Source organism: Actinia tenebrosa, unplaced genomic scaffold (assembly GCF_029948245.1).
Source record: "Actinia tenebrosa isolate PJP-AT-01 unplaced genomic scaffold, QUT_ActTen_1.0 PGA_scaffold0__85_contigs__length_37466705, whole genome shotgun sequence".
Lineage (NCBI taxonomy): Eukaryota > Metazoa > Cnidaria > Anthozoa > Actiniaria > Actiniidae > Actinia > Actinia tenebrosa.
In genome coordinates this window covers 16,416,567-16,443,448 of record NW_028292569.1, presented here as the reverse complement: position 1 = coordinate 16,443,448, position 26,882 = coordinate 16,416,567, and the positions used below count along the sequence as shown (strand labels likewise).

At 37.0% G+C, this 26,882-nt stretch overlaps 1 protein-coding gene across 1 annotated transcript in view; it reads right to left on the bottom strand.

The window, feature by feature from the left end:
• Positions 1–19,216, bottom strand: part of LOC116301319 (neuropeptide FF receptor 1) — a 40,830-nt gene extending 21,614 nt beyond the window's left edge. Inside the window, 3 exon segments of the mRNA XM_031710360.2 lie at positions 13,757–13,902; positions 18,495–18,573; positions 18,713–19,216. The gene's annotated coding sequence lies outside the window, so the exon portion shown is untranslated.
• Positions 19,217–26,882: the final 7,666 nt, after the last annotated feature.

Sequence of the window (26,882 nt, the reverse complement as noted above, 5' to 3'; positions counted from 1 at the left end):
AGTGCATGGTGGAAAATTAGAAATGCGAGGTGAAAGAAATATGGATGGATAACGAAAAATGAAACGAAATAGGATGGATAGAAGGAATTGAAAAAAGTATAATATGGATGGACAATAAAAAGTGAAATGAAATTTGGACAAAAAATGCATAATGGAAAATGAAAAAAAAAAAAAAGATAAGAAAATGAAAAATTTATGGATGGGAGGAATGGAAAATGAAATATCGCGACATTAAATGAATGAATGAATAAAAAAAGGGAATATATGAATGACATGAATGAGACCGGAAAGAAAAGTCAACACTCAATAACAGTGGTTTTAGTTAATGTATAATAAAGGAATTGAGAAGAAGAAGATCAGTTATCAAAATATTAGCGGTAAAAAAATCTATCTTCGTCATAAAATGAAAAAAGAAATAAAGTGAAAACTTGAAAACGCGGGTTGAGGCATCAGAATTAGGAAATTTTGATGAAAAAATACCGGGAATATGTAATATAATGTATATCATATGTCGAGTTACTAAGATCACCCAAGATACAGATATAAGTGTAGCAAACGAGTAACTCTTTTTAATCGACCAGGTTTCACTGAAGATGAATGACAAAGTCTTAGAAACACAAAATCTTAATGCTGAAGAAAAAATATCCTAAACGTTTTGAACCATAAGATGAATATAACTGCGTAAAAAGAACTCAAAATATGAAGGCAGGCCTCAGAAAAATCCTCAGAAAAAGCAACATTTTATCTATGATACCTGGTGAAATGTTTTCGTCTTTTTGGCGAGAGGATTTAGTAATTAAAAGCCAATATTCTATTATCTTATTAAACTGATTCATCTACTCCAGGTTTAATTAACACAATTTTAGTTCCGAATAAACAAGAAGGTCCAAAATTACAAACACATGCTTTAGTCGAGATATAAATTCTATCAAGCAACGATAAGAGCGTCTTGAAGCGTAAGCATATTCGTAATGAGCTGCCTTATCGATATTTGACCAGACACGACACGGTTGTATTGAACGCGAATAGATAAATACAGGACTAAGAGTATTGACTGACGTCACCGCGCAGTCAGAACATTCAAACATAATACATGCATCGGTTTGATCAGAGAAATACAAAGAGCCGATTTAAGTGATAAGATCGTCGTTGACTACCAACGGTGATGTTTAGTCGGTGCATTTATTCATATTTTGTTACTCATTGACATTGCAGGAAGTTGTGATTATATTAAAAGCTATGGTGGAGTGCCTTGGCATCATTCATGGTTAGGGAGTATTTGGTAGTGTTGTTGTTGTTGGTGGTGGTGTTGGGGGTGATGATGATGGTGGTGGTGGTGGTGGTGGTCGTAGTAGCAGCAGCATCAACAGCAGCGGCAGCAGCAGCTGCAACTACAACGATGACAGTAGCAGCAACAGGAGCAGCAGCAAGACTGACATCAGTAGCAACAGCGATAACGGCAGCAGAAATAACAGTAACGACAGCAGCAACAGCAGCAATAACGCACAAGCGAACTGAGTAGCAACAATGGGCTCAGAGCAAAAGGCGTCAGTGCATAGCAACATACAATCAACCAAAGAACCTGCAGAGCTCTATTTCTCTCTCTCTCTTTTGGGGGGGGGGGGGGGGGGCGGAAGGGGAGATATCTACCGCTTGGATCTACAAAGGTTATTTATTCACTCATTTATTTTCTCACAAGAAGCTCTTCCCCTTATATCGCGTGATCTCTGTCCAGTCATCTTTGAGCAATAACTCTTCTTCACTCTAAATAAGTCAAACGAGGACCATTGGAATACATATTAACACACTCGATAAAAGGACGTGTTTTGAAACTGGCAAAGGAATGTTAATCATCAAGTATCATTTAAAAAGACAGGATATGAAAACGAAAGAAAAGAAAATCATGGAGTGAATAATTCAAGCAAAAGTACGACTGCCACTAATAAATCTTCTCAAAATCAAGTGACGTTTTACGATAAAAAGACAGGAATTCTTCGCTGTAGTGCGGCGTAATTCAAACGCTTATGTCACGACTAAAGCTTTTAAAATCAAGCGAAGGCACACGGTTCCCAATGAAAGGACAGGAACTCTTTCCCAAAGTGAATAATTCAACTACACTACGGCGTATATCACAACTAAAGCTTTCAAAATCAAGCGGACCTACACAATCACTGCATGATGACGGATTCAAATCTCCGCCCGTCATGAGGCAAGAAAGCTACCATAGTACATAATTCAAATAAGATACGTATGTCAGTGAAACAAGTGATTCCTGTACAAAGAGGACACTTCCTGCATCACCAACTTGAACTAAATATAATCTATGAGGCCAAAGGATAACTAAACGTCAGAAATAGAAGTTCTATAAATAAAAAAAGACAGCCAGTTTTTATCAGACCTATCGTAGTATGACTAAAATGACTAGTTTCTATTTCTATGTTTTGAGTACTATCACAGACGCTTCCTTTTTTTTTTTTTGCAACAGGGATAGATTTTTTCGGGTTTCCGTCAGTGCATTCAAAGTTAGAAAAGAAGTTATTTTTTTCTTTGCCGCAAATTTAAAAAATGTCCACAAAATCCATAAAAATGCCCTGTTTTTCTCCGCTTCGCGTGAAGTTTTTGTCGAGAAGAATGAAAGCTCGAGACTGTGAAAAAGGTTTAGCATTTTCGCATATATTAGAAACGATGCAGCAATATGAAGTCGTACCTTAGCTTACCGTAACTACGCGTTGTGATTTGATGAATTACTGGAACACCGATGAGAAGCCATTTCAATGTTACGGTAAGTTGTACTGTGTACGTATATGTGTTGTAAGTGAAATGCTATTTCAGTGTGCGGCTTTTGCCGCATGAACGGGCGGTAAGTCTGCTCCTTACATGTCCTATTCAGTACGAAAAAAGCTCAAAAAGCGTTGAATGAATACGCAACTATATCTTACAAAATACAAGATTATACCACAAAGAATGAAAACTAAAATAAATCAAATGAGAACCAGCATGAATGAGAAACAAGCCTGCAGGAGACCTGACTGAAAGACTTCGAAATTACGTACATGCAGATAAGCTCAATACTAGACATAGGAGTTCATGAATACAGGCAAGCGAACATCGTAAGAATATTCAAAAGCCTTGTGTTGATTAATAACATCAAGCAAGAAGATAAAAATAACTATCGCTCTCACACGAAGTTACTTCAAATATTAACGTTGATGATGTTTTTTAAGGAAATGCCATGCAGTTGTCCATTCTCTACGATAAAAGTTACGTTCATTTACTAGTAATAGTATGTTGATAATGTAAGATATTATCTAAGTGCCTCGTAACAGGTGCGTATTGAACGGATTTTGTTTGCGCGATATATATCTTAAAAATCGACTGTCTATTTTTAGGTTGATTCTAAATGTACGCATCAGAGTACGTACAATCGGCGAAAAAATACACTGAGACCTGGACAACCCAGGGAGTTCCAATAGAAAGAAACTTTTCTTCAATCGTTGATAACGGGAAGGGGTGTTTATAGTTTCTGGTAATACGTTTTAGAGCAAAATTTTAAAAATATTTTCATAAAATAAGAAATTAAGCATTGGGGTCTAATTGTTTTGTTCCGTTGACGATTGTAGGTTATATTCTGACCATTCATTGCTCACGGCTTGATGTTATAGATAGTCCTAAGTATGTTTTTATTTGAACTTACATATAATTGGAAAAAGGAAGAAAGGAAGAAAGGAAGAAAGGAAGAAAGGAAGAAAGGAAGAAAGGAAGAAAGAAGAAAGGAAAGGAAGAAAGAGAAAGAAAGAAGAAAGAGAAGGAAGAAAGAAAAGGAGAATTCCCGGAATGAAAGAAGAAAGAAAGAAAAGAAAAGCCCTCTCCACTCCCCTCCTCGAAACCTCCCCCCATCAAGCCTTCGAAGAAGAAAGTAAGTACGAACAAAGAAAAAAGAAATACTAAACCAATACCTTAATGGAAACCAACGGTTTAAGCCAAAATCCATCCACAGAGCTTAAAACACATCTTACTTCAATCCTTACGAAGGAGAAATAAACCATTCCTTTATCAAAATCTACAGTTTTATATGCATTCTACATTCAATATACTAGTATATTATATAAGTCCTTCCTTGATCAGAACCACAAAATCCAAGAAAATTATGTGCATTAAATCAGTGCACATACAACACTTGCGAACTTATAGCTCATGACGTTGGTTGGTATGGAAGTCAGGTTGGAGCCCAAGTGCTTTCTAAATTACGCCATCTTGACTTTTTGTACAAAGATATCCGGCTAATTAGACTTCTAAGACGCACGTCTAAACCCATAAATCTGAAACTGTCAAAACATTAACAAATCGACCAGGATGTTTGTCTTAGTTTTGTGATGGTACGTGTGATTTGCGCTGCTAATGCGCATGCGCAGCCTGTCACCAAAGCAACTCGGGTTCGAATCCTATGTTAGGTGTCGTATCTGAGTAGAGTGGTTTGTTGGTTCTCTCCTGTGCTTCGAGGGCTATTTTTTACTCCGGGTTCTCCGTTTTTCCGCCCTCCTCGAAAATTAACTTCTAATTTCCAATTCGATCTTTGTGCTCTGCTTTGATTGTCACACACTGTAATTTACGAAAAAAACCCGTCCTTTTTTCACGAGGGTAGCACTTAATAGCCAGTGACTAACAAACCTGTGGCCCTCATTCAGTGATCTAATTGAAATTTAGGTGTTGATTTTTGCGGAGGGAGGAAAACCGGAGAACCCGGAAAACCCTCGATGCACAGGAGAGAACCAACAAACAACTCTACTCATATACGACACCGAACCCGTCGGGACTCGAACTCGGGTCTCATTGATGAGAGGCGAGCGCTCACACCGCTACGCCGCCCGTGCTTCCAACGAAAGCCAAAGTTTAATAGATGTTTAGATTTTACTTGAAGAAAAAATATTAGAAATGTCGAAGTGTCGGTGAATTTGCAGAAACGTTCGAACTCTCCAAAGGTTTCAGTCGTGCGATGACACAGCTTAATGTATCTAAGTGGGTTTAAAATGTACAGAAATTTCTAGTGACAGAAAAGGACACTTCCCGTCAGTAAAGTATTAAGGAAATAGAAACGTCTGCAGTCTAGAAGAAAGCAACATTATATATAGAATAGTAGCTGTAGCTAAGGTTATTGCTTGTACTATGGAAACGACAATTAGTTGTCATGGCAATAGACCAGTTTCGAGTTCCAAATTACCGCTGTGTTTCTTGATTACAGACTCATTTACACAGGGTTACTCTCGTATCTGTGTATAATATTCACAAAAACAAACAGTAAAGTAAAGAATGCACAACTTCAATAATACAAACAATTTGAAACTCGACGAACACTGACTGGAGCACGTGAATATTCTGCACCAAATCGAGGCTAACCCTGAGTAAATATGAATAAGAATAAGAAGTCACTCTGACTAAAACAGAGGATTATTTTGATGCTGAGAAGCCTTTAGGAGTAAACTTGTCTGTTTGGTGATGCCTTGAAATAGATAACAGAGGTTATTAACAATATTAATATAGACTGGTCGTTTTTAATAACGCGGGATAGCGACAAAAGAGACAAAATAACATCTTTGTATGACTAAATATAAAATGTGAAAGGAAAAGATAGCATATATCGAAGACAGAGAGTGGAAATTGTGACAGCACATGCTAATAATTTTAAGTAAATTGTTTAGCTACAAGGGCGGATCCAGGGGAGGGGTACCGCGGGTCCGGACCCCCCCGCTCCCCCTTTACAACTCGTTGTTTTCCCCTTTAAGAGCTGTCTTTTATACGAGTAGCAACACATGTGTATTTGTTACGACAGGTAGAGTTCTATAGCCGTTTTGGACTATACTGGCCTGTGGTAACAAATACGTTTTGGAACAGCCCCCCCCCCTCCCCCCTTAAAAAAATCCTGAATCCGCCCTTGAGCTAAGGATACGTGTCTAAAAACAAAAACGAATGCGATAATATACTGTATATTCAACTAAGTAATGGATATCTCTAGATATTGCTGAAGGGAATTTTCGCTTTAGCTACAATATTGTTTAATATAATGAGAGGTTTAAAAAAAAAAAAAAAAAAACGAAACAAAACGAGATAGAAAAAGGAAAGAAGGCGGAAGGAAAGAAAAAGGATGAAAGAAAAAAGGGAGGGAAGGAGGGACGAAAGGATAAAAACAAACAAAAAGAGAGTGAGACATAGGGAGAAAGAAAGAGACAAAGAGACAAAGAGACAGAGAGAGAAAGAAAGCAACAAAAACCTTTATACCAATAGTTAAGGATCAGGAAGTAGTATGAGATCATTCATTAAACGAGTATATTAACTACAGCCCGTTTGACGCCTGGAGGTTTAGTAGTTCACGGCTGCGGCGCTAGTATTAAACAAATGATTTAGTTCTTCCTTCCGTATGAAATACGAATGTCATTGTCGTTTCCGCGCCGGTAAAACGTCCATCAGAAAGAAAGAAATGCTATTTTAAGGATTTCTTACATGACGGTGCTAATGATGTCCTGTGACGTAAAACTAAGAGATTGTGAAACTAGACTGGAAGCTCGTCATTTGACTCGGTTTGACGAACTTTAAGTTATACTTCATGTTATTAGAGGGGAGTGGGGTGGGTGTGGGTGGCAAAAGGAAAGATAAACACGTAAGCAGAAGCAATCGAAAGATTTGTTGGAATGAACGCCGCTGTACAGTAAGCACTGATGTGTTGATTATCACACACTACGACACAGCAACGGTACACAACACAATACACAACCCACAATACAACACACTAATATATAACACACCACAACACTACGCCATTTATCACACAACGAAACACTACTACGCCACACATCTACATCAACACACAACACAACACAACATTGTGCCACATAACGCGACTCATCACGCCTTATACCACTACATCACACTAGACATAACACCACAACACTAGGTCACACCACAAAACACTACTATATCACACAACACACACCACAACACAACATTGTGCCACATAACGTGACTCATCACACCTTATACCACTACATCACACTAGACATAACACTATGACACTAGGTCACACGCCAAGACTTGGTCACACCACAAGACTAGGTCACACAACAAAACACTACTATATCACACAACACACACCACAACACAACATTATGCCACATAACGTGCCTCATCACACCTTATACCACTACATCACACTAGACATAACACCATGACACTAGGTCACACCACAAGACTTGGTCACACCACAAGACTAGGTCACACCACAAAACACTACTATATCACACAACACACACCACAACACAACATTATGCCACATAACGTGCCTCATCACACCTTATACCACTACATCACACTAGACATAACACCATGACACTAGGTCACAGCACGCTACTGATCGACACCACAAAACACTACTATACCACACAGCACCAACTATAACTAACAGCACATCATCACACACCACAACACAACGCCACACCACGCTACTAGTGATTACACTATAACAAATCATTGCACCACAACCCACCACAACACTAATTATTTACAGCACATAATACCATGGTACGTCAGAAAAAATCATACCATAGCACACCCTATCACATCTATCACATCACAAACTACACCACGCACTATATCACTCAAAGCGCACTACACGACGCAGCGTACAAATCACGGCGTACTACAACATCACACAACACAACACACCACATACATTTACGATCATTTTCCCGCTTAAACATAAAGTTATAGTGAGTTTAATTGCCATTTAGTCTAATTTACTGTCATTGTCTATAAGTTAATCCCAATATAATTGACATTTCAAAAAACTCACGTCAAAGCGCAACACTATAGAACACTCTGTTAGAACACTGCATTCTAACCGTAAACAAATTAGAAAATATTCACGTTACTTAATGCTCTATGTCTTACAACAATGCCAAGAGATTAACTAAGATGTTTAAGAGATTTAAAAATCATTACTTTTAGCATATTCATACCTGTTTTGTAAACCAATGCTTTAATACTCGCGAAGGAATTAAACCTTAAGTTCAGTTGAATTTCTCGGGCAAACAAAACTCGACTTGATTCATCAAATGTCGTTTTTTTTAACGCTCTCGAGGTCACATAAGGCTTTTGGTCATAGACAAAACAGCCCGAGTTACATCACGACCTCGCAGCACAAAAGGAGAAATCTTCGTATGAGTCTAGTTTGAAAGGGATAAATAAAAGCGAAATGATAGCGAACAGAGGAAACAAAATGGGTTCACTTGAGGCTACTGACGAAGTTGTCCTCTACAAGTCGTCAGGAACTCTTAACGGCACTTGAAGGCCCCACCTTTTTCGAGCAAAACGACGCGATCTATTTGAAAACCCGTGGGAAAGCACCACATTGTGACAGCTTTACTCAGGACGACTTCTTATGACATGGACGTCGTGCTGTTAGGGTTCGTCATTATGTCTTGTATGGAAAAGATTTGTCAACTAGACGTTAAAATAGACGTTAAATAGAGGTTGGCCATTTGACAAAAAAAGGGAGGAAACCCGAAGTTAAGAAAAACCCTCAAATCCTCAAATCTACTCAAATATGATGCCGAGTACTGCAATCGAACCAAGAAATAACCTCTTGGCTGATCAAAGACAGGGCATGGCTAACAACAACACTGACAACCAAAAGCAACAACAGCAGCAGTAGCAGTAGCAGTAGCAGTAGCAGTAGCAGTAGCAGTAGCAGTAGCAGAAGTAGCAGTAGCAGTAGCAGTAAGAACGACAACATTAACACCAAGAAAACACCGCTTGAAAAAATTCTGTATTTTAAAGTACCGCTTAAAAATGCCCGAGGCTCAATAAAAATTCAAGCTCCGTATCTTCGACTGCTTTCTCTTTCAATGAACAAATTCAAGGATTGTTTTAGTTCAATATCACTTTGATGAGATCTCGCTAGAAAGCAAAAGTACCAGATATTGTTCGTGCAGTCGTCAAGTTCACTCGTTTGATTCTATTTATAGTGAGATATATATACCAAATATACCCCACGGAGAGTGCAATAACGGTTTAATGTGATTTTAAGTACGATCTAAGTGCTTAAATATATCAATTATTGAACTCTATTAGAAAAGGATTAACAAATTAACGGTTTGCAAAATCTTTCCATTTTCGTTGGTTAGGCCTTCAGAATAGGAATTCCCCAAGTTGTCCAAGAGGATGGGAGACCACGCTCACTCTAGAGTGCACGCACTAAAACCGTGAACATTAAATAGTACTAATTAGTACTATTTCATACAGAATCCTTTGTTTTCTATTGTTTAATTATCACTATTTAGTGCTAAAAATTAGTATTTGTTTCACGGATTTAGTGTGAGCACTCTATTTCAACTACGTGATTTTAGGTACAACCGTATTGTGTATAAACTGCCTTGGTCGCTACCAGTGGATGTATTCGAAACTCCCTAAGGGTACGAAGAGTGATCTCTCCAGGAATATTAATCAAGCGATACATCAAATATTTCATATTTTAACTCCCCTGCTTTGGTCACCAGAGACGCTCTAAGGATCTTAAATCAAAGTCATCCGATTAAGATGGCTATCTGTTATTTCTAACGCCGGTAATGATGGTGGGGGATACACGATGTGTAAAGACACGCAAGGTGAAAAATGGCTTGCTTAGTAGGGTAATAATATTTGTAATATATTGAAATGGATAATGGCATAGGATGGATGGTTGGGTGGGTAGATAAATGGAATAGGATGTGTGAGTGGTTGGGTGGATGGATGGTTAAATGGAATAGGATGGATGGATGGATGGATGGATGGATGGATGGATGAGTGAATGGATAGATAGATAGATTAGGATGAGTGAATGGATAGATAGATAGATTAGGATGATTGAATGATTGGATGGTTAAATGGAATAGGATGGATGGATGGATGGATGGATGGATGGATGGATGGATGGATGGATGGATGGATGGATGGATGGACTAACGGAATGGCATAGAATGAATGGATGGTTGGGTTGTTGGGAGGGTGGATGGACAGATTGGTGGATGAAAGAATGGAAGAATGGCATGGGATGAAAATATGGATGGATGACAGTGGGTAAAGAACATGGGAAATGGAAAATTGAAATGGGATTGGTTGAATAAATGGGATGGTAGACGAACGTAACCAAACAAATTCTATATTTGTGTAATTCCTATTCATTAGAGTGCATACCGTATATCTGTGAAAAAGTAAAAAACTAATAAAATCGAACAAATTAGTGTAAAGTTTTGTAGGACTACAGTCTACTGAACTTAACAAGTTTTTAAAATTTGTGCAATATTTTACAAAATTTTTTCAAGGATATTTGATATGCACTCTTATATCATATTCGTGTAAATAAGTGGTGCAAAAAGAAATCTGAAGTTCCAAATGGTAATTTTCACAGTACGCATAATTAGACTTCACGAAAGTAGGATTATCTGTAAGGAAGGATATTCTCAATATCAAAACTGATATCAGACTTTCTATAGACATGCAATTCGCCTTGGGAGTAAATCATAAATCATGAAATTTTTTTTTTACCCAAGTTAAAAAACAAAAAACATTAATATACATAATCACAGATTTTTAGATTTTGTCCTCCCTTTTGGCGGGAAAAACTGACATGAGAGTAACGCGTGTGGCGAAGTAGAGCCATGGAGGGTCTGTCTGATAGGAATCAATGTAATCTTTGGCTTAACACAAGAAACACGCCGAAAGCCGTTTTATAGCACCTGACATCGAGATGGACATCTAGAAAGGTAATCCTATTGGTAGGTACTGAAAAGATTAAAAATTTGCGTAGAAGAGTTTACAATACTCAAGGAAATAGGAAAAGAATTCGAAAAAAATTCCTTAAAGTGATTTTAGTCGTGAAAGAAAGTTCATAATAAATGACTAAGGATCAACGTAAAATAGAATATATTAATGGAATTAGTTTCTACTACTCTGTATTATGTTACTACTTTTTTCATGGGCCAAGTAGTAAAATCATTCCAAAACAAACAAATCAAACATCAATTTTATCAAATCCTGAAACAATTTTTGGGTATATAAGTCACAAGGTAAGACATTTGTAAGTTTATGTTATTTTTATTTGTTGGACCGTTAATCTATATATAGCGCTTTGAAGAATATTTATACCAGACAAGTTTCCTTCTCAGTCTCCAAGTATTGTAAGCCATAACATCAGAAAAATCAAATCCAATTCAGAATCATAAAAAAGAATGACGTATTGATACCAATTCTGATATCTTCATGGCTTTAAACCTGAACTTTTTAGTACTGATTGACGTCATTAAACTATATTCTGACGTCATTAAACTATATTCTGACGTCATGTGCTGTGAACATGAAATGTGCTTGGTGCGAAAAAGGTCTGGTATAAACTGCCTCTTATGCATAGAACGGTTTTCGTATGGGTGGGAAAAATACATTACTGACTTACAGCACGTACACGTTACAACATGAGGTAAAAATGAAATGGCTTCTTATAAGAATGGTTTTTGTATGAGTGGGAAACGTACGGTACTGACTTACAGCACGCACACGTGACGACATGCCGTAACAGAGAAAAGGTTTTCCAGAATGGTTATTACACGGTACGACATGCCGTAACAGTGAAAAGGCTTTCCATAATAATAGCTATCACATAACGTACGGTACTAACACGGTAACACTGAAATGGTTTCCCATTAGGATGGTTATCGTATGAGTGGGAAACGTTACAGCACGTACACGGTATTCGACTAAGGGAACGGCTTTCCAAAACTAATTCATCCAATCAAAACACGTAGTTACGGTTACGGTAAGATGCCGTACGGTTACAGTACAACTACTGAATTGGCGTATCGTGTTATTGTAGTCAATACTGTGTATGGAGCCGTTTGTCTAAATTACTGACTTCAATTCTATAGAAATCAGAATACTATATGGTAAAATTATAGTCTCACTAGTATAACGTCCTAAAATTATTGACGCACATTTGTTCTCTCTCGCTCTCTTCTCTCTCTCTCTCCTTTTTCTCAGCCTTTAACTTATGTGAAAACAGTGGAGAAGTAAAAGAATCTCATTTAAACAATTCCCGTCTTATACTCATAGCACTGGCTCAACTTACAACCCAAAATGGCGGTCCCTTTTCATCTACGCCTAGACGTATTCAAAATATAGAGCTATGGTTTTATCACCGCTTATAGTTACAACTGTCAAATGTACATTTTCTAAATATGAGTCACCATTTTCATTTTCCATTTTCTATTTTTGAGAATTAAATTTCGAAATCATTTTGTATTTACCTCTACTTCAGGTCGAATTTGAATGCAGATGTAATAAATGACTTCTAAACATGGTTAGCAAGTTAACCTTCCCATGAAATAATCCTGTAGCGTCTACAAATGTTAGAGTGGACATGTTATTTGGAGAGTCTACTATCAAAAAAGTTAGCTCTAAACTGTACGATCCGGCCGCGGGCGATAGTTTAATATATAGCAGGGATAAAATTAAGCAAAGATTTTTCAGACACATAATTTAGCTATCATTTATAAAGTTGGTAACAGTGAAGGAGTGAAATAATGACAGCACGAGAAAAATTGATGTGTTGAGTGTTTACGTTTAAGTGGTTTGTTGATGAATATGGGAGATGGAAAATACAGAAACAAAGCAAAGAAGGAAGGAAAGAAGGAAGGAAGGAAGGAAGAAAGAAACGAAGAACATACGAAAGGAAACGTGGATCCTACATTTTGAAATATTTTTCTTCAAGTGGCAAAACTGAATAGGATACGAAGCAATTGACAAACAAAATAAATGGAAATTAAAAATATAAATGATGATATAAATATTTTGTTGCGTGAAGTAAAAACCATTTAATAAATAGGAAATTCTCAATAACTGAGAAATTAAAAATGAATAAGGAAAAAAATTTAAAACGAAATATTTGTTTGCGCGAAGTAAATACTACCTAATAAATAGAAAATTATTTATAAATTGACAAATCAAAAGATAATGAAGAAAACAATATAAAGTCAGATCGTTTGGGTAGAAATATTTCCTTGGGCGAAGTGGGGGAAAAATTCCTTAATAATTATGGAAATTTAAACTGTAAAACGAAACGTTGAGCATTCTGAATTGTCTTCTTTGAAGTGGAAGAACTCGAAATGAAGTGAGATGTTAGAACTTCGAGAGGAAACGTCAAAGTCTTTCCTGGTTTTGTTCTATTTTGATTCAATCGATTCGTTAAACAACTCAGAACTAAATATTGAAGGTGACTTGAAAAGACGATATTATATGCGTTACAAATTAAAGAACATTTTTTGTGAGAAAAAAATTTTGGAAGTAATATATATATATATAATTTTTTTTTTTTTTTGAAGTTGTACGTCGTATTGTATCTGAACTAAATAAGGAACGTAACTTGCGCTTTACGCGATAAAAAGATACTTTGAAATACGAATTAAAGAAAAGATTATTTGTGAGGAAAAATATTTTTTGAAGTAAAAAAATATTTTTTGTTTGGAAGACAAGTGAAATTTTACGTTGCATCGTATCTGAACTAAATAAAGAACGTAACTTGCGCTTTAGGCGATAAAAAGATACTTTGAAATTATACAAATTAAAAAAAATATTTTTCCGAAAAATTTTTTGGAAGTTAAAAAATATTAACTATAAATGAACTACTAAAAAATATGATTTTTTGTTTGGAAGAAGAGAGAAATTTTAATTCTTATCTTACCTTTCTCGTTTTTTCTTGTCTGTCTTATCCTGTCTTTCTGTCAGCATGCGCACTTTCTCCTGAGAAACGCAACCAGCGAAGACCAGCTAGTTCAGTCTATCAAGTCTATATCATTTCACCACCAGAAACTCGCTCATTAATATAAACTAGGAATAAATGAAGATCACGCATAAGTTTCAAGCTAAATGCAAAAAATATACGAGCTACATTAAAGTCCACCAGCACGTTATTAATGACAACGAGGAATACTTGTCAAACTCGTTAATGTACGTTCTAATGACAAATGAAGAGTGTAAATGACTTTTTAGAGAAGGTAGTAGCAAATGATGGCATAGAGAAACAATACCGATTCGAGCTCATACTAAGTGCATTTTTTTTTACTGTTTAGCGACAAAGAGGCAATATCAGAGGAGAGTGTCGCGTCTTACATCAGTTTACTAAGCGTTTGAATACAGTATCGAAATGAGATAGCAATCTACGCTTTGAGGTGTTCGTACAGTTGGAGTGCAATATTGAGTTTAATCGTCAGAGTTTAAGGTGTATAATTTCAAAATGAGAATAGAATTAATGGCTCAACGAGGGATGAAATTATCAAAAATAGAATATGTCAGCAAATGTAAATCGAAAAACGAAAAATAATGATTTCAGTAATTTAAGAGAAAGTAGGTAACGGAGATAGTTTCTACTTTTTTTTTTCTTCCTTCCTTTCTTTGTTTGTTCTTTCTTTCTTTCTTTCTTTTCTTCCTTTCTTTCTTTCTTACTTTCTTTCCCTTCCTTTGTTTGTTTGTTTGTTTGTTTGTCTGCTTGTCTGCCTGTCTTTTCTTTCTTTCTTTTTTTCCTTTCTTTCTTTCTTTTTTTCTTTCTTTCTTTTCTTTCTTTCTTTCTTTCTTTTTCTGCCTTCGTTACGTTTTGTTTATGCTTTTTCTTTCTTCGCTCGCTTTTTTCTTTTGTTTTCTTTTTTCTTTATTACTGATTTCCTTTCTTCCCTGTTTCTTTCTTTTTTCTCTTTCTCCCCCCTTTCTTACGTTACCTTTTCTTTTTCCATCTTATTTTTATCTCTCTGTTTCGAACTTTTTTACTACCATCATCTCAAACTTCTTCTCCCATTTTCTACTTTTTCCAGATATATTTCCCAATAAAAATACTTCATTGTTTTATTTTCCTGACACTCCAATTTCTCGCTTTTCCCATTTTTATGATATTACATCCTAAATTTATTTTTTCTATTTTCTTTATTCTTTTTGAATTTTACGACCGAGTATAATAGTCAGAAGCCCAACTTTTAATTACTTTTTCTATCATATATTTAATTACACCTAATCGCAAGTACGTTATCTGCTTAAAATATAAAAAAATAGCAAAACAAAAACAAAACAAGAAACAAAAAAACAAAACAAAAACAAAGCAAAAAACAAAACCAAAACATAAAAACAAAAAAACCAACAAAAAAAAAACCAACAAAAAAAAACCAACAAAAAACCAACAAAAAAAAACAACGACAACAAGAAAACAACAACAAAATAAACAAAACAACAACAACAAATAGGGATTAATTATTATAAACCAAACTCTGGCGCCGAATCATTTCAATGTATTGTTGGTATAATATACTAAAACAGATATTCTCATCAGTTGGGGGGGACTTTAGAATCAAAAATAATAATTTCCTATTTGAAAAAAAATCATTCCTATTTGATATATTTCTTTTGATGTGATAACGTTGTATCAAATTGAGCTAATCCTCGCAGTATATGAAGCAACTTATGCAGCTGCAAATTGAAAGACTCAGAAAAAATTCTGAGTCTTGAACGGGATTTGAACCCGTGCCCTGGCGATTCCGGAATACATTACAACCGCAGTACAAATACATATTTCATATATATTCTCATACACATATGATAACGTTGTTTAAATTTGAGGTTAATTGTTTTTTCTTTTTATTCACATTCGCCTCCCATCCCTAGGGCTATGCAGCAGCCTGAAGCTACATAGTTCTCCGGGTGGAAATTGCGATAATGATGTCTATTATAACCTTATCGCCAAAGGCAATTACACCCACATCAATAGCATATTTTTTGTTTTGTTTATCTGAGGGGCAAGGATTCCTATTAGAAAACCAGCCCTCCGGTTTGGACTGGAAGGCTAAGCTAGCTATAAAACTTGAATAGACATGCAGGAATGATAAGAAGTGAAAGCAAAGGTTAAAAGACCTTTTTCAGTTGTATATACATACACCTACGGCGAAAAAGGATTGTCCAAGCAAATGATGTAGAGAATGGTGTATAATAGGATTTGAAACTTAAGCCAAAGTAGATAAAATTATTTTGAATTTATAGAAAATAAGATATGTTGACTACTATAGGTAAACATCTTGTTTGAAGGAGACGTTCAACTTATTACAATAGACTCTTTTAGCTTTCGTATATTAAATGATTACCCATTTCAGACCAGGTGTCATTCCCTCGAGAATCCTTTGTTTGAGTTGTATCCATATTCATGTGTCTTCTCATGTGCAACTGAGCGCAAACCTTAAACAAAAAAATGATACTCTAGGGATGTGGTCTGAAATGGGAAAACAGTACGTCAGAGCCGAAGAGGTCTATTGTTTCTCCTGATTTCTTTAGATATTGTTTTCACGCACAGGCGTAGTGATGAGTATATCTATTTATATATGAACGGGTTAGATTCCATTCAGATGTCGAACTTTGAAATAAAGGCATGTGGGATGTATGATAAATAGAACGCCTTTTCTGATGTCGTTTTCTTTCCTTTCTTTGCTTTTCTTTATTTGTTTCCTTCCTTTCCTTTCTTTCTTTCTTTTCTTTCATTTCTTTTCTTTCCTTTCCTTTCTTTCCCTTTCCTCAGTTTTTCATTTCATTTCTTTTATTTTCTTCCCTTTTCTTTCCTTACCTCATCTTACCTTCTTTTTTCCTCGTACCTTTTCCTTCCCCTTTTTTCCCCTTCTCTCTTTTCTTTCCCTCTCCTAAGCGGGCACTAAAGCAAGTTCCTCAAAAAAGTCCAAACATTAGAAAGCGATTAAAAGGTACTCACATGACATGACGAGAATCCATCAAAAAAACATTCGCGTGCTCAAACAACTCACCGTCTTAACTTTGACGTGCTTAAAACAACAAGAAGAATCGCAACAAGGTCAAAAGCACGCCAATTCTCCCAGTCATGTTCGATGAATGATCAATAAACGGTCCTACAAAAGTCTATCTAGATATGCCAAGCGTGATAACTTCAATAGCTTTTCTAACCTGAAACAATACGACCTTTAACACGAGTCGCGACATACAAAAATAAACGACGACTGTAGAATCCTTAAACGAGGTTATCTTGAAGCGAAACGTGACATAATGATGTCCGCGAATTGCTTTTTCTGACTCCGCATTTGGAAAAATCTGTCCTGTTTACAAATTTCAAACGTTGCGCGAAAGATAAAGAAACTATGAACGGCTATATGTGGGCGGATGTATACTATAAAACCGGAGGTTTAATCAACGCCTTCATAATTCGGATGTTATGACCAAAACGTGTTTTTCTATCAGGATAGTGAGCAACAGACTAAGCTAGCACAGACTTTGTCAAAGTTCCTATTTTGCGCTTTTTTGCCACTCGTCGCTACGACACTTGCCTCACGTTTCGCACTCACCTCAAGTGAGCAAGCGATGCGATATGGGCGTTGCGACACAAGTTGCATGGAGCATTGCACCGTGTAACCTACAGAGCAATTTGAAAAATGTTGCAAGACAAGTTGCAGAGAAAATTACTCCTTGTAATCGGGTCTTTACTCTTTCAAGAGTCATCTATGGTCAACTTTAGTCTTCCACTCACTCACATCTCTAAACGATAGGTCTTAGTTCACAAGTGTCCCATTTTGTTGCAAATGGTGATAGAAAACTTTATAAACTGATACGCCAACGAAAAGACTCCGTACCATTTTTGAATCCAAAAACAAAAAACAAAAACGTACCAGCACGCCTCTTATCCTTCATCATTCATCCAAAAGCATTTCCAGTTTTTCAAAGGTTTGAAATCCCTGTTTAATTTCAACCCAAACCCGACGTTTTTAGTGACCTACGTTGCACCAAAACGTATCCTATTATCGTACGACTATGATACGATCAAGAGCTCCGTTACCATACAACTCGAAATTATAATGGCATAAAATCTTATTATAAACTTCATGAGATACGAAAGATTTGATATACAAAATTTAAGAAAGTGATGGCAGATTTATTTTTATTTTTATTTTGAAAATTGTTTGAAAATCTCAAGGTATTTCAGTTTTCGGCGTCTATTTGTTCAAGTATCAAAGGTTCTTGCTATCCCTTCCTGCTAAGTAGCCTGAAATCTATCCAAGCAGCCAAGGACGGAATGAAAAAACCGTACCCAAATCCGCTTAGCGCACTTTATATCATAAGATAATACACTGACCACATTGACTACTGACTTTGTCATAGATGAAGAGGTTAGTTAGACGGTGTATAGTACGTGCTGCAATAGCGTGATCCACTGATCTGTCTTACTCCGCACGAAAGCAGCAATTATGGAAGCTCTTTTTGAGTGGTTCCTCTTTGGAAAAGTTTTTACACGGCTATAATTTAAACCCCTATTATGCAGTGTGGTAAAAAGATCACATTTGTTTAAGTTTACAAGGTAAACTATTTTACAACGTTGATAAACATTAGGACAGTTGTTAAATCCTGTTGTAAAGTTGATAGTCATAACATACCTTCAAATGTCCCGAAAGAAGAGTGTGTTCGTCCTTTGATTCCAGACCCAAAACAGGAACTTAGAAGTCTTCCAGTGCTCTAGAACGGAATGACAGTCACCAACAAAGTAAATAAACTTGAAGAACCAGACAGCAAGTTTACACAACTAATTCTTTTTTTGTAAAGATGAATTAAAGTTTAGCAGAGCTAGGTGTACATCCACAGTGCGAGAGCTTACTGGATCAGACGAGGAGTGTGTTTTTTTGTCGCTCACGACAGCGTACTCCTCAAGCTAATCTCTATGAGCCACCGAGAAGAACTTAAGAGCAAGCCAAAGCCAGTAGATTTGTAGACTATTTATAGCTGTCCATATCTAGGAGTGAGTGAGAGGATAGAAGGTGCCTAATTACCTAATCTCTTCTCCTCAACACGCGATTTAATGGCTCATAATTCTGGATCTTTACGTTGAGTTGGTTTTGTGAATTCCTTAAAATGACCTCACTGCATCTAAAATCAACACGCAAAATTGAAGCTCAACCAAGAAAATCGTTCCTCTGCCCTATGGGGTCATACTTCATGTCAATTTGTGTATCTTTCCTATAGAAAAGAGAATTGAATTTACATCATCCCACGACGTATCGTTCGAGGTGGATCGTGTCGTTGCGTATCGAATACGGAAGTTCTGCAAGCTAAATTGTTTTTGTTGCGGCTACTACGACTTGCCAACCCTATGGAGTTATCGTTACGAACACTTTGGAAAAGATTATGATCTTAGAGTCCAGATGAATAGGTCTTTTGACAATAAGCTATTTTGAAAACCAATAAACCAGCCTGAAGATTACTAAAGTAATGAAGACGTTTCGAGATTAAATTCATTGGCATCCGTCAAGCCCTCATTTTACTTCAACTATTTTGACAGCAAAGTAAAAAGTGTGCACAAGAATACAAACAAAACACGGAACAAACAAATTGATAACGAGATTACGTTTGACACTTTGGAAGCTATTCAGTCCTCGATTGTAATTATGGGCTATGGTTTAATCACGTGGGTTTTCCTTTGAGGTCCGAAATTTCGTATATCTGTGCAGATTTATATTGGGAGTGTATTGTTTTGCTTTATGGAATCCAGTGAACTTTTCGAGATTATTGAGATTATGCCTGACGCATTCTGATAAAAATATTTGTACGAGATTAGGATCCAGAATTAGTATCCCCAGATTAAAATTATTATTACCCCTTAATACGAGTTATTGGTCTAAAACACTTGAAGGAATGTAGATAACCTATAAAAAACGTGCTTAGCGTAATGTAAACTCTGCTCAAATCTATTATACACTGTACTCAACTCTTTAACTTCGGATTGGTAAAGTAAATTAAACTTGGTTATTGTTTGGGTTTGTTTTGGGTGGAGTTGGCATGACCCATGTTTTTTAACCCACCTTGTTGCTAGCTGTTATGTCACGGTCAATGAAATCTAGTCTCTTGTGCATGAAATATTTCAGATATGATTGTTATGGAGTCTGTGAGACGTACTATTTTATTTAATGAAGAGATTCTTCAATAAACCATGTCAGTAATATATACATATATATGTAGACTATTATGATACTGATCGTTACCATTACTGTTACCAATGCTTGGCCCTGTCCTGGGGTCCAATGCTACGATGAATATATTCTATGATAAACCCCGCTATTATATACACATATAGATTATATGCCGAAAAACTGATCGTTATACTGTTACTGTTGTCGATTCTTGGCCCTTGTCCGGGGGTCTAGTGCTACAATGAAGATATTTTATGATATACCACGCTCTATACATTATATAAATAGCCTGTTAAAATGGACGTGGCGCTAAGCAAAAATAAAGAAAACAAAAAAACAAAAGCAAAATAAAAAAATTAGTCTCTGCCGTTCTTCTCATATAATATCACATAAAATATAAAAGCAGTCTAATGTCTAATAAGAACTAAAAGTCATTTACAAGGACATTATTTACTCATTACTGTGCAAACTTACTGCAACTTCAAATGACATTCTTACCATACAGAGTATCGCTAAAATTGTTTTGGACGACTTTTCGTATACTTAGTTTCAGGAAGACAAATAAAATGAATCTGATCTATAGTATAAAAATAAAGATGTAGTTCTTTTTTTATCGAAGCTGAACGAGTGACGTGGCTAAAATAAATTTTTTGGAAACATCCAGCCATTTTGTCTAACCAAGCATATTTGGGGAACTAACTATATTTGGCTAAATGACCATTTAGTAGGCTGACTGGCCATATTTGTCTAATATCAACCTTAGTCTTAAACCATGGCTCATGGTCCACGAATCACGAATCCTGCGCTCTGATTGGCTGAGTAGCAAAAACTACCCGACTTGAAAACCATGGCGACGAACTTGCATTTTCAACCCAATTTAAAACAGATTGTTTAAAAAAAGTTTTTGAACGACTATTAGGTTTAGACTAAAGTGGGATTACACCTATGGCCTCATCAGTTGATAGTCTACGAGTTAATAGATCATTCGGGCTTCTGGTCTAATTATTAAATATATGGCTAAATGACCATATTTGGATAACGAACCATATTTGGCTAAAATACCATATTTGGATAACTAACCATACTTGGCTAAAAACCATATTTGGATAGCTAACCTTATTTGGTAAACTGACCAAATTTAAATAACGGACTATATTTTGCAATTTGTCACAACTTTAAAATATACCTTTACAGCTTTGAGTCGCTGAAGATTTTAATTTTGTCACATATGGAGTCGATTAAAGATAGCAACTATGATTTTTATTCAAGATTTCTCCAGTTAAAACTTTTCCAATTAACAGCTAATGGGTTTGCCTGATATACAAGAGATTTACCGAAGGCACAAATGACCTCTTGTCTGAATCTGATACGTGATGGAAAACAGTAGACTATTTGCAGTGAAAATAATATAAGGGCTTGTGATTCAATGGCACTTTCTTCTGTAAAAGATAAGAAAATGAAGCCGTTGTGAAGTGAATTGAGCCATGCCTTGTAAGACATGTAAGGTCAGAGCCTTGTGCTTGTTCTCTTCATGAAGGCTATTTCGGGCAAGTACAATCATAAACATATACTCCGCGATGGTGGTTTGATTACAATGAGAGTATGTTTTAATGATCTTCTATATTGTTGTATATGCAAAGGTGGTCCAAAACCAAACAAAGATTTGTCAAATCGAGTCAAAGTACAATTGAAATGTTCTTTTTTATTTGGATTGTAAAGTGGATCTAGTGAAAACAAAGGAACACTATTATTTTATGTTATTACATTATTGTATGTGAGGTCCATTCTTAAGGCGATGGAGGGTTGCTTTTATATCGTATATTATTGTTTGCGTAAGGTTGGTTCTAAAAACTAACATGCAAAAACGATCAGTTCTATCCATACTCTGAAACAGTCTGAAACAGCCTCTGCGCTGATCAAAATCAGGGGACGGCTAAATCACATGTCGAACCCTGAAACAACCTCTGGGCTGATCAAAGTCAGGGCATGGCTAACTCACAGATAGAACCCTGAAACAACCTCTGGGCTGATCAAAGTCAGGGCACGGCTAACTCACAGATCGAACCCTGAAACAACTTCTGGGCTGATCAAAGTCAGGGCACGGCTAACTCACAGATCGAACCCTGAAACAACCTCTGGGCTGATCAAAGTCAGGGCACGGCTAACTCACAGATCGAACCCCGAAACAACTTCTGGGCTGATCAAAGTCAGGGCATGGCTAACTCACAGATCGAACCCTGAAACAACTTCTGGGCTGATCAAAGTCAGGGCACGGCTAACTCACAGGTCAAACCCTGAAACAACTTCTGGGCTGATCAAAGTCAGGGCACGGCTAACTCACAGATCGAACCCTGAAACAACCTCTGGGCTGATCAAAGTCAGGGCACGGCTAACTCACAGATCGAACCCTGAAACAACTTCTGGGCTGATCAAAGTCAGGGCATGGCCAACTCACAGATCGAACCCCGAAACAACTTCTGGGCTGATCAAAGTCAGGGCATGGCTAACTCACAGATCGAACCCCGAAACAACTTCTGGGCTGATCAAAATCAGGGCACGGCTAACTCACAGATCGAACCCTGAAACAACTTCTGGGCAGATCGAAATGTTAGGAAAGAAAACCGGAGAAAACCCTCGAATCAAGGGCGAGACCTAACAAACTCTACACACATGTGATGCCGAATCCAGGATCAAAGCCGAGATCCAAAAGGTTGGAGGCGACAGAGTACACACTCGATTTCACTGCGTGACAAACACAAATTTGTCAGTTTTTATTCAAATTATTTTATTTCCAAATTTGATGATGAGAAGGCGTTTACTTAACAAAAAGGTCAAAGAAAAGTCATGGCTTCGGTACCAAAATGAAATGGCTCAATTGGGCCAACCACATTGGCGCGCAAAGTTTCTCCTGTTCGCGTCCGATCGGACTGAAAGTTGGGCACGACGCATTCGTTCACGTTGCGACGCTGTTCCTCCGTACCACAAGTTCATACACATTGTGTGTTATGATATCTACTTTGTGGAAATAATCCAACAGTCCTATTCCTACGCTGTCTTAAAAGACATCAAGAGGCTTGGGAACATGACCGGGCACACAGGCTGAGGTTACCATAGCAACACTTCTATTTTTACATCGTTGTTTGTCGTACTACAAATCATTTCAGTCGACCTTGTACAGAATTTGAGATCAATGAAATAGCGTCGGAAGATATTGAGTCATAGCTTATCCAGGCTACCGCACGAATGTGCATTACTCTTCATCATAAACCAGTTCCAGGTAAACCAATCTAGCCGCTGATTCCTGGACTCCCGAGATCCAGACGCGGTACGTTGTCTTGTGCCTGCTTCCAGCTCAGTACTGAGTTGCTTATTTTCTTATTGACGGAAGCCAAAAACCAAGAAAGGGAGGTTCCAGGAATACGTAAATACTCGAATTATGAGAAGGAGTCATTCTCGCAAATTAAATGTAAATCAAATGTACTGTACAGGTTTTTTCGTTGATTTACACCATGTTTCAAGCCTTAGATTTGCTCCTCCTGGCTATTCTGACAAGTTAAATACCTTAGTCTTAATTTATAGTTACAGTTAATGTCATTAACGTTGTCCACCGAAAAAAGACATTTAGACATTTACACATTTAGACATTTACACATTTAAACTAAAAGAATAACACGTGTCTCCTCGAACGTTCATAAAACAAACGCTGAAGTACAATTGTCCATCTTAAATCCTTACTAAATGGTCGGGGCATTCTGGATTTTCGATTCACGAGTTGGATTTTACATTTAAAGCTTAGGCTCACTTTAGTCTAAATGTCTAAATGTGTAAATGTATAAATATGTAAATGTCTTTTTTCGGTGGACAACGTTAATGACACTGACTGTATATTTTTGTAAGTAAATCCCTTTTTTGTTCATGGAGTGGTAAATAATAGCGATTTGCTGAATAATTTATTAGGCGTCTTAGTTGATTTTTTTGCACAAAGGTCTCAGTAAACAGTAAATTTACATGTGCGGGGTCAGTAACTCTGTGCGTCGATTCAGACTTCGGAAGTCCTTATCCATGTCTGTTGGCGATCGCCTTGGTCAGCCTAGCTATCGATTTCAGTAGCAATTCCATTTCCGCTCATTGGATGATCTTCATTAGATCATCCGGTAGAAACTTCTGCTGTCTCAGTATAAAAGTTCTGCTTCTATTTTAGGGCTGGTAATGTTCTGCTTCTGCTTACGACTATCATTTCCAGTACTTCCTTTTTATTACACTGGGACTCTAGGGGGGTCAGGGTGGGTATTGCCTTGTTTCTCTGCATAGGAGGCCTCGCACTCCATAGAAATAATTATGACCTCGTTAACCGTTAACGCAGTTTTATTTTCGCTGAAGTCATGACTAGTTCGTAGCCGAATCTTCACTGAAGACTTTTAATTACTTGTTTCCAGTTCACATGAAATTCCTATTCGATCTACGAGTTAGTCGTGTCCTGACTTAGGTCAGCCCAGAAGTTGTTTCGTGATTCGATCAGTGAGTTAGCCATGCCCTAACTTGATCAGCCCAGTGGTTGTTTCAGGTTTGACCTGTGATTTAGCCATGCCCTGACTTTCATCAGCCCAGTGGTTGTTTCAGGGTTTGATCTGTGAGTTAGCCATGCCCTGACTTTCATCAGCAAAGAGGAAGTTGATATAGGGTTCAATGAGACTACAAGCCACTCGATCCTGGACACCCATCACTGGAAAATGTGACTTCGAAAAATAGAAAACTGATGAATAAGAAGGCAGACTCAAAATCATGCCCGGTTACACTCCAGTTGGTGGTTGTGTGCGGTTGTTATCGATGCTGCCGGTCAATAGCTTCCATCTCATCAATATTTTTAGCATTTCATTCATTTTATCATGCATCACTGAACAATTTCCTTCTATATTTTGTCATAATTTCTAGTATTGCTGGTTTCAATCATTTCCAAGAGAATGAAATGACAAAAAAGACACGGCGGCCATGTTGGATGATGATATAACAAAAGACTAATGACGAATCTTTTGTTACTGATTCATCCAACATGGCGGCTGTGAAAACCGTCAATTCAATTCCACTTTAGCTGCTTAGAATTACACGGATTCTATGAATACACTGGTCATGCATCATGTATAAGTTTTAGTCCTAACAGCATTTTCACACTACCAACAGTTTCAATTCTTTTCCTATTACTTCATGGACTTCCTCTTTAGTTGACGTTGTTGACTCGGGCTCTAAACGGTTTCTTCATCTTCTCAAGCCACAATCGGACTGACGCGGTTTGATATAATGTTCTCAGATTTTATGATGTACGTGTCTGAATTTTTAATCGAGGTCTTTGGGTATCAAGGATATTAAAAAATTTAAAAGAATGTGATTCTCTCCTTGCGGCTAACTGTTCGGAAAACGGCACGCTTTCCGAAGTATTTGAATTTCAAATCCAGCGACTTTGGGTATGAATGAGGAAATCCAATAGACTATTTTCTCAAGGTTGCGTGCGCATCCAATTTGAAGGGCCACAAAACTGAAAAACGCCAATTCAGTAAAATTGAGAAGCCAGTTTTATATTTAAAGAGGAGATTAATCAATTTTGTTCTTATCAACAAAAACAATTCATAGAAATCTTTGATAATTCTCATTATAAAGCTCCTGTTCTGGTATCGTGGCCCATCAAGTTTTTTAAATATGGATGCGCACGCAACCTTGAGAAAACGATCTATTGATGCTCAGTACACAATTTGACCAGTGCTCACATCTTCCCTAGCCTTGCATGGCGCAAAGATTTTCCGTCACTGAGACATTACAGCCAAGTCGGAGTCCAGTAAAGTAACAAATATCAATGGAAACGACTCTCTTGAAATCTTGAGTATCCTTCAGACGGTTAATTTATTTGATGCCCACCATCCGGACACACAGAAAAATATTCTCTTCCAGTATAACTGATGCTCTCACGTACTGACTGACCCAGGCAGATTAACCTGTAAGTTTTGGCGCGCAAAATCAGGTTATTGATTCCTTATTGCTTTCGCCCACTTATTGATGGTAATGTGATCCAAAATCATAGTATTACTATAAACGATTAGGATCGTCAATGTTTTTTGAATGATCATTCCGGCTCTAGTAAAACTATGGGCAAAAAAAGAATAAGAAAAAACCTATGAGGTATAGAAGAGACAATGTATTATACATAAGCTTATATATCAATTTGGAAAAAAAATTTTATATGAGAAAATTGACTTGATATTTTGGCTTTTTTTCAGTTTCCTCACTTACTCAATTTAATTCCTCAATTTCAAATATTTTATCTCTTCATTGACAAGAATTAATTTTTCTATCAATTACATTTCTCCAATCAATTATTTCCGACCGAAATTCAGCAAAAATAGGAAACCTCGGTTTAAGTTGAGTGAAAAAGGACACTCTTCAATTCCAAGCCAGAACAAAGCTCTGGCGATACCAAGATTTTGTTTCCCTGGGCACGGTTGTACGAAGGGTGAATAGCGCTATCCGATGGATAAATCCTTATCCAGTGGATAAATCAATGCTGTTATTCAATAAATTTATCCACTGGATAAGATTTATCGGTCGGATAGCGCTATCCACCCTTCGTACAACCGGACTCAGGGCATTATATTTGCCAATAAGTGGCTCCCATGCGGAAAGACTCAAAACAATACGACGCCCATTTGTAGCCCATACGTCGAAAAAGTCACGAGATTAATCAAACAAGGCGATGTCTATATCCAACCTTTGACCTCATCCTAAGAACACATTGAAATCCAATCCGTTCTACCTTACTTTCTAGAGTATCTGCTGTCATTTCGTATGTCGCTTGTTATTGTTCTTGAGAACCGG